The sequence below is a fragment of the Salvia miltiorrhiza genome, chromosome 3, assembly GCF_028751815.1.
Source record: "Salvia miltiorrhiza cultivar Shanhuang (shh) chromosome 3, IMPLAD_Smil_shh, whole genome shotgun sequence".
In the NCBI taxonomy this organism is placed as follows: Eukaryota; Viridiplantae; Streptophyta; class Magnoliopsida; order Lamiales; family Lamiaceae; genus Salvia; species Salvia miltiorrhiza.
The window spans coordinates 30,597,142-30,606,429 of NC_080389.1; the positions used below are offsets into that span (position 1 = coordinate 30,597,142).

General features: G+C 43.5%; 1 non-coding gene across 1 annotated transcript; it reads left to right on the forward strand.

The window, feature by feature from the left end:
- Window positions 1-2,171: 2,171 nt before the first annotated feature.
- LOC131019240 (small nucleolar RNA R71) lies at window positions 2,172-2,277 on the forward strand. Its single transcript, XR_009100160.1, has one exon. It is a non-coding gene; the product is annotated as a small nucleolar RNA R71 (small nucleolar RNA).
- Window positions 2,278-9,288: the final 7,011 nt, after the last annotated feature.

A 9,288-nucleotide genomic window follows, 5' to 3' on the forward strand; every position in this document is an offset into this window, starting at 1 on the left:
TCAGAGTAGACGAGATGATGACTGGCTTCTCATTTCCGTCTTCTAAAAAGACATACTTGAGATTGGTTGGGAGTTCCTTCAATTCGAGTGCTGGTTTCCTTGCCCCCACCTGTTCCTCCTCTAAGCTGGGCAATGCAGGTTTGGGCAGTGCAGGATTGCTGGGCAGGTCAGCGCTGCCAGGGCTGAAGTCAGAGCAGCGAAGCTCTCGCGTCAGAGCAGCGCCGAACTCTTCAGCTTCCCGCGCTAGTTCTTCCATGTCTGCTGATCCAGCGCAAACTTCCTCGCATTCCTGCTCCTGTAAAAATACCTTCTCAACCAAGCCATTAATAGCATCTATATATGAGCATTCATTCATAAGGTTGACCGAAGGCATAGCCCGATTTTCATGCACTGAGAAAGACACTGACTCCCCCAACACTGACATTTTAATAGTTCCATTTTTTACATCAATCAACGTGTTAGTGGTCGCCATAAAGGGCCTTCCTAATAGCAAAGTATGATCTCTACCATTCTCGTGCACATCCCCAATCTCCAGTACGACAAAATCAACGGGCACTATCAGACCCTCGACTCTAACTAGGATATCTTCTACTATACCACGGGGATACCTGACGGACCTATCAGCAAGTTGGAGGCACATGCGAGTAGATTTTAAATTACCTAACTCTAATTGTTGATAAATAGAGTAAGGCATCAAGTTAATCCCAGCCCCCAGATCCAACATACCCGTGGCTTCCTTACCATTTCCCAAAGCAATATTAATCACAAAACTACCTGGATCGCGTTGCTTTGGTGGCAAAGATTGCTGCATGATTACGTTTGCAACTTCGGAGACCAACACCTTCTCATTGTCACCGAACCTTCTTTTGTTGGATGCCAATTCCTTGAAGAATTTCACATATGCAGGCACATTTCGGATCACATCAAGAAGAGGCAAATTCACATTTACCTTGGCCAAAGGAATCGTTGGTCGATATGGTGCAGTAGCTTTGTGGAGCTTGACCTCCTTCTCCTTCTCTCCTTCCTTTTGCTTGTCTGCCGTCTCTCCATCAGTCGGGCTGGTCAGCGCTAAGCTCGGCAACTCTGGTCTAGGCTAGACAGAACTCGGCAGCTCTGCTCTGGTCACGGTAGAGCTTGGCTGCTCTGCGCTGGTCAAGGTAGAGTTCGGCTGCTCTGCACTGGTCAAATTAGGAACCTCCACTTTGTTATCCACCATCTTACCACTGCGAAGAACAGTTACACCAAGAGCTTGATGCGTCTGAGCAGGTTGACCATGAAACTTCCCGGGTTGCTGTTGTTGTTGGATTTGATTCAAGGCGCCGGAAAGTTGTCCAACCGTAGTCTCGAGCCTTTTGATCGTAGAAGCTTGAGACTCTATACTTTGTTTGCTCATCTCCATAAAGGCTTGCAGTGTTTCTTCGAGCGTGGATTTTTGTGGTGGAATCGACGGCGTATTCTGTTGCGGAATGGATTGCTGTTGTTGGTATTGTGGTCTGTATGGTTGAGAAGGCCCCTGCGGTGGTGGGAAATACTGTTGTTGTTGATAGCCCATCTGGGGTGGTCGACGGAATTGATTCCCCCCAAAATTTTGATTTCCCCATCCTCCATTCGGCTGACTCCTCCATCCTCCAACGATATTTTGTGGACCTTGATTCATGCTCTGGCCATATGGTCTGTTCTGCACTTGATTGTAGGTTTGGAATCCTTGTGCTGCATAGACCTCAGCTTGTCCTTCCGGGGTAAACTCTCCCATTCTATGGCACTCATTAGCTCCATGGCTGAAATCTCCACAGATACCACACGGCTCAACATAATGTATGGCTGGGTTCTGCGGAGTTGACATTGGCAGAGCTGGATTCGGTTGAGTTATCATCGGCGGCGCTGAGCTCTGAACTGGAGAATTTTCCATCTTTTCCATCTTGAGCTGTTGAACTTCTCGCATGATCGAAGCCAATTGTTGCTGCATCTCGAACTGATTTGTCACAGCACTGGCTTTAACTCTTCTTCCACGGACGGACTTCTGTTGGGAGCTTTCGGCCAAGGTCTTGAAAATTTCTTTCAGGTCTGCAGCTGTCTTCCGAGCTATGTTTCCTTCTGCCGTGCTATCCACCATAAATTGGGCAGTTTGTACTAACCCATCGTAGAAGAACTGCATCAACATGACATTAGTGAACTGATGTTGAGGGCATTGGCGGATGAGTTCTTCATATCTTTCCCAAGCTTCATGCAAAGGTTCGTCCGCTCCTTGGGTGAACTCCATTATTTTCGTTCTCAGCTCCTGTGTCTTGTGACTTGGGTAGTATTTCAGCATGAATTTTTCACAAGCATCTCCCCACGTAGTGATAGAGTTGGGCGGCAGAGATAGCATCCACGTCCTCGCCCGGTCTTTAAGTGCGTAGGGGAAGCACTTGAGCTTGAGTTGATCCTCCGTAAGAGTAAGTAGAGGGATTGTTTGCACTTGTGTGCAAAAATCCCGGATGAATTGCAGCGCATCCTCGCTTGGCATCCCGTGGAACACCGGCAGCAGATTCGAATCATTAGGTTTGAGATTGTAGTTTCTCACAGCAGCGGGAAGCACGATTGCCGACGTGTTGGTATCTCCAATTACCGGCCTGGTGAAGTCTCCCATATATTCCGTGTTCTTGGCCATCTCCTTCTTTTCCTTGTTTAAATTCTGCTTGGTGCAAAAATTGGCGGAGCTGGCCTCCTCCTCTTTAGTGTGTTTTGCCGTGGCTGTCGTGTGCTCTGTATCGGCAGAGCTGGCGTCCTCTCTCGTTGACTTCTCTGAAGGCTCCGAGTCAGAGCTGGCTGGCGAATCTAGTTCCTCTTCTCCTTCGCTCTGCTCGAGTAGTTCAGAATCAGAGTAGGACTTGGCAGAGCTGGCTTCTTCCTCTTCTACAGTCTGCTCTGGAACTTCAGGTTCAGAGTCAGAGAAGAAATCTTCAGTTTTGTCACGTGTTTCTCCGTCAGAACTGGAGTTTGAACCATCTGCTCTGTCGTTCCCGATCACTCCCTTGCAGCTATTCTTCCTGAAAATCCCTTCGCTCGTACTATGCAAAGGAGACACCAATTTGCCTTTAAGACTACGGCGTCCCTGCATGCACAACACTGAACAAACGGATTAAACGCACCGAGTGGAAGAAACTTAAAAACAGAAATTAAATAAAGCAAGTAAAAACGACACAACTAAAACGCCTAAAACTATCCCCGGCAACGGCGCCAAAATTTGACTCAACTAGAAACACCTCTAAGTTGACTTGCAATAGAACAAGGACATCCTAGCGATGGTAAGTTGACCCAGTGTCATCTCTCAAGGAAGGTCTTTAAGGGCTTTTAGTAGTATCGTAAGAAAAAGCAATAAAAGAAAGCAGTAAAGGTTTTGATTTAAAAACGTAACTTAAACTTAAACGTAAATTGAACTTAAACTTAACCTAGGCAATAATTTAAACAACTCGAATTAAACCTAACTTAAGAAATTAAAGACTTGTAAATTTAGAGACTTCTAATCTAGGCGTGAAACTAAAGTGCATAATTTAAATTGCATAATTGAAAAGAAAGCATAAACGAAAAATGTAAACATGATTAAACGAAAGTAAATTGAATTTAAATACTAAATACCGTGACTGTCTTGAACGTATAATCGTGTCACTCGATCACAATCCAAGAACTAAACTAAAAACGAAATTAAAATCTAACTTAGAATACTAAAAACCTTGAACTAAGAAAGCAATGAAATTCCTAAGCTTTTGATGCCAACAAATCGCAAGGTGGCGTCTAAAACTAGGGCAAAAGATTTATTATTACAATGAAAAGTATGGCCCTATTTATAGACTTCAAATTCTTAAGGATCACCACGGAAGTTGCCATGCAAAGAAGAATTCTAAAGGCAATAGAATCGTGCAAAATAAGGCAACTTCCAGCTGGATGCACGCTTCTGGAAAACACTCCTACTCTCGCCAACTTCGCAGCTCTCGCTAGAGGAATGGATGATTTCCCTGACCTCGCCAGAGAAATGGTTCGACAGAGGAACGGTGAATTCTCTGCTATCGCCAGAGTAACGGCGATTTCTCTGGCTTCTCTGACTATTGAGCGCTGGACTTTACTTCTCTGATGCTGACGCTTCTCGGCAGAGGAATAGGTGATTCCTCTGCTCTGGCTTCTCGATTCCTCTGACTAGCGACTTCTCTGACTGGTGATTCCTCTGGCGATTCGATTCCTCTGATTTCTCTGCTCCTCTGGCGATTGATTCCACTGCTCTGGCTGCTGATTTCGCTGCTCTGGAGATTGGTTTCTCTGACGCAGGTCTTCGGCTGACTTCTCTGGTCTGGCTACAGAGTTATGCTAAAAACACCCTCTTTAGCCCCGAAATCTCCAAAATTATATTCTTCCATCTAAAAACCTAATCCTTCTGCGAAGCATCAAACAAGCCATAAAACGCACCAATTTCCAGAAGATTCTCTTAAAATAAAGCTTATATGAACCCCAAAATTTAGCACAATTAAGCATAAATCAGTTCTATTCCAGAGTATCCAAGAAAGATTCCTGGATCAGCCTTGCTATCAAACGTGTTTAACCTCTTCTTATCATTGTTGTGGATGAAACACCTAGAACCGAAAGCATGAAAATATGCAATTGAAGGCTTCTTGTTCTTCCATAGCTCGTATGGAGTTTTCCCATGTCTTTGAGTGAGGAAGGAGCGATTCTGCGTGTAGCATGCATTGTTGACTGCTTCGGCCCAAAACTTCAAAGGGAGTTTTGATTCGGCTAGCATCGTCCTTGCTGCTTCCTTCAAAAACTTGTTTCTTCTTTCTGCAACTCCGTTCTGTTGAGGAGTTCTTGCTGCAGAAGTTTGATGACTGATTCCTTGTTCCTCATAATACTCACGAATGACAGTATTGAGGAACTCAGTCCCACGATCTGATTTGATGCTGATGATGTTGACTTCCTTTTCGATGCTCAGTCTTCTCAGCAGCTTTGGCAATTCCTCCAGTGTCTCTTTCTTGGTGAAGAGAAAGATAACCCAAGTATATTGTGAATAATCATCCACAACAACTAAGGTGTACTTCCTACCGTTGTAGCTTCTTGGAGAGATTGGGCCAAATAGATCTATGTGAAGTAGTTGAAGAATTCTTTCTGAGGAGTGTCCTGACTTTGACTTGAATGACGTCCTTGTCTGCTTTCCTCTTTGACATGCTTCACATTCTTGCTTCTTTTGGAACACAATAGAAAGAAGACATTCTACCAGTTGATGTTTAGCAAGCTTGTTGATCATCTTGAAATTGAGGTGTTTGAGTCTCCTGTGCCACAACCAGTTGAGCTCCGAGCTGCTTTTGCTGATGAGACACGTTTCTGGTGGGCTGTCTTCCCATGAGACGACGTAGAGACTTCCTTGTCTGAATCCTTTCAGAACCACCTTCTTTTGATTGTTTCTAACAGTGAATTCATCCTTTTTGATTTTCACTGTGAAACCGATGTCATAAAATTGACTCACAGACAACAGATTATGTTTAAGACCAGAAACAAAGCTAACATTACTGATACTGGCGTTACCCATGTTGAGCACACCATAGCCTTTTATTTCTACGATTGAGTTGTCTCCGAATGCAACTTTGGATCCAGCTTTCTCAACATACTAAGATAGATATTCTTTGTAGCCCGTCATGTGCTTCGAGCAGCCGCTATCCAGATACCATGTCCTGATTGAAGCTTTAACTTCTTCCTTCTTTTTATGTTTCGTGATTTTGACCTGCAAGGAAGAGTTACTTCAGGTACCCAATCAAGATTTGGGTCCTTCAATGTTAGCTCGAGTTCCCTTTGGAACCCATATCTGCTTCAGAACTGGTCTGGCTGATCTCTTGCGCTTTACTGATCGTCTGACTGAAGTAGTTGGCGCTTCAGTTGGCACATGAGCATTCTTCTGTTGAGCTTTCCTTTTGAAGGCCTCTCTCTTGTAGGAGTTATGTCTGATGATTTGTTGAGGTCTTCTTTGCTCGACAAAGTATCTTCCTTGAGATACTCGAGTCATTCAAGACTGATGGAGACTTGACTGATGTCGTGGGACATGAGTCATATGATGTCTAGTCGCTTGTCGTCGTGGATGTCGCTTAGCTCGTCTGGACTCATCATTGTTTTGTCTCCATGGATGTTGTTCTTTCTGAAACTGAACTGATTTCAGTTTCTGACTGATGTGGTTGTTCTTCCCCCTGGACTGGTGAGGAAGATTCTTCTTGATTCCTGATGTTCCTTCCCTGATCTTTGACTGAAATCTGCTTTCCAGTCTTCTCAGTAGGATGATCTGGTTGGGGGCCTGCTTTGCTCGTCTGTAGCTCCGTGGAGGTGGAACATTTGTTCTTGCCATCAGTTTGCGTGTGCGAACTTCATCCATATAATGATCTCTTGATTCTTCTGATGTGGTGATTTCAGAAGTATCGTCCTTTGCCTTGATCATGACATTCTTTCCTTTATCAGCTGCAACGTTTCCTCCAATGCTTTCAACAAGGCCTTTTGATGGAAAGTTGCTCATCATGGGAGACTTCATCATGCAGTCCTTGACTGTTTCTTCCAGTTTGTGATTTAGCCTCTTGATTTCATGAGATGCTCTATCACATTCTGAGTTGGAGATTCTGAGCTTTTCATCCAGTCGACTGTTCTCCATGATTAGCTGATCAAGACAAGTAGATGATTGTCTGATTCTTAGCTCGTTCATTATTGATCTTCTTTTCCATTTTCTGATTCTGCTTGAGGAGATCTTGGAACATTTTCCTCATCTAACAGTGATCAGTCATGAGCTGATCGAACTCGTCAGTTTCATCGGCTGAGCTTTCTCCAGATTCTGAGTGGTCTCCTGAAAACATCAGGAAGTTATCAATATAAGGAGTCTTTGAATGAGAAATTACCTCTGAGCCATTCATTCCATTGTCGTAGCTATTGTCGGCCACACTTTCAGTTTCATTGGCCATCAGGGCTTGGCTCTCATCATCTGAGCTGGTAGAGTTGAAGTCGGATGATTCTGATGTGTCTTCGGAAGATTCAGCATCGTCAGCAACCATCGCTTTCTTCTTTGTAAAGCTGCGATCCTTCTTGGCTTTCAGCTTTGATTTATGCTTAATTATTCTAAATTTTGGGGTTTGCATGTGCATGTTTTAAGTTAAATCTTCTGGAATTTGGTGCGTTTTATGTGTTGTTTTATGCTTTGTAGGAGATTTAGGTTTATAGATGGAAGAGTGCAAATTTTGGAGATTTTGCGCTAAGAATCGTGATTTTAGGCATACTCTGGACTGCAGAGCTGAAAAGCCCGTTACAGAGTTAAACGGCCCACGCCAGAGTAGAAAGGCCCGCGCTGCAGAGCTGCGAGGATAGCTCTGTAGCAGAGCAGAGCCAACATGCAGAGCAGAGCCGAAATTTCCAGAGCTGAACTTTCTTAAAGAGCCGACATTTCCAGAGTAGAACAACCGTTACAGAGCAGAGTAAACTTATGCTCCAAAGTATACCTGGAAGAGCAGAGCTAACTTTTCAGAGTCAACTTTACAGAGCTAACTTTTCAGCTCTGCACTTCTCGCCAGAGCTGAACTTTATGGAGCTAACTTATGCAACTCTGAATGACAGAGTCAACTATGCAGAGCTGACTTTTCAGCTCTGCACTTCTCAGAGCGCGGTACTACAGAGCTGATTTTTTTATCTCTGCCATGCCGATGCAGAGCTGCGAATTTGGCCAGAGTAGGAGTGTTTTGCAGAGCGCGCATCCAGCTGGAAGTTGCCTTATCTTACATGATTTTATTGCCTTTAGAGTTCTATTTTGCATGGCCATTTCCATGGTGATCTAGAGAAATTTGAGGTCTATAAATAGGGTTTAGTTTTCATTGTAAAATAATCTTTTGCCCTAGCTTTTGATGCCTTTGCGAATTGTTCTTCCCTTGGCAGCCGAAACTTAGGATTTATTGCTTTCCTAGTGCTTTCTTTGTGTTCGAGTTTTCATTGTTCTTAGTTAGGTTTTGATTTAGTTTTTATTCTTGGCTTGTGATTGAGTGACACAATTACACGTTCAAGACGTTTACGGTACTTCGTAATTCAATTCAATTTATTTTTGTTTAATCATGTTTACGTTTTGCCTTTACATTTATGTTTTCTTTTCAATTATGCAATTTAAATTATGCACTTTAGTTTTACGTCTAGATTAGAAGTTCTTTAAGTTACAAGTATTTAATTTTATAAGTATGTTTAATTTAAGTTGTTTAAATTGTTGCCTAGGGTTTTAATAGATTTTGCTTAGATTAAGTTTACATTCAAGTTTAGTTTAATTCCACGTTTAAGTTTAAATTCAAGTTCTTAGTTTTAATTCTTCTTTTTATTGTTTTTCTTACGATACAATTAGAAGCCCTTAAAGACTTTCCTTGTGAGATGACTTGGGTTAACTTACACGTTATAATAGATCTCGTACTATTGCGAGTCAATCTAGAGTAGTGTTTAGGTTGAGTCAAATTTTGGCGCCGTTGCCGGGAAAAGTTTTAGGCGTTTTAGTTGTGTCATTTTTTATTTGCTTTATTTACTTTCCAATTTTTTCTCGTTTTTGTTTACCTTTCTTCCCGCTGGTGCATCTTATCCATTCGTTTAGTGTTGTGCATGCAGGGATGACGTTGTCTTAAAGGCAAACTCATTTCTCCGCTACATAGCACAAGCGAATGAATCTTCAGGAAGAACAGCTGCAAGGGAGTATTTGCAGACGACAGAGCAGACGACACTGAGTCTGACTCTGCCAAAGGAGACGATTCCTACTCTGACACTGACCTACCAGAGCAGAGCGTAGAAGAGGAGCCCGCCAGCTCTGACTCTGAATATTCAGAGCAGTCCACGAAGAAGGACGCTAGCTCTGCCCATACAGAGCAGACTACAGCCACGGCAGAGCATGCAGTAGAAAAAAAGAAGGAAGACGCCAGCTCAGAATCTGACCAAGCAGAGCAGAATATCAACGAGGAAAAAGAGGTGATGGCACAGAACATGGAGTATATGGGAGACTTCACCAGGCCGGTAATCGGAGGTACCAACACATCGGCGATCATGCTCCCCACCGCCGTGAGAAACTATAATCTCAAGCCAAATGATTCGAGTTTGTTGCTGGTGTTTCACGAGATGCCGAGTGAGGACGCGCTGCAATTCATCCGGGACTTTTGCACATAAGTGCAAACCATACCATTGCTCAATCTCACTAAGGATCAACTCAAGCTCAAGTGCTTCCCCTATGCACTTAAAGACCGGGCAAGGACGTGGATGTTATCTCTGCCACCCAACTCC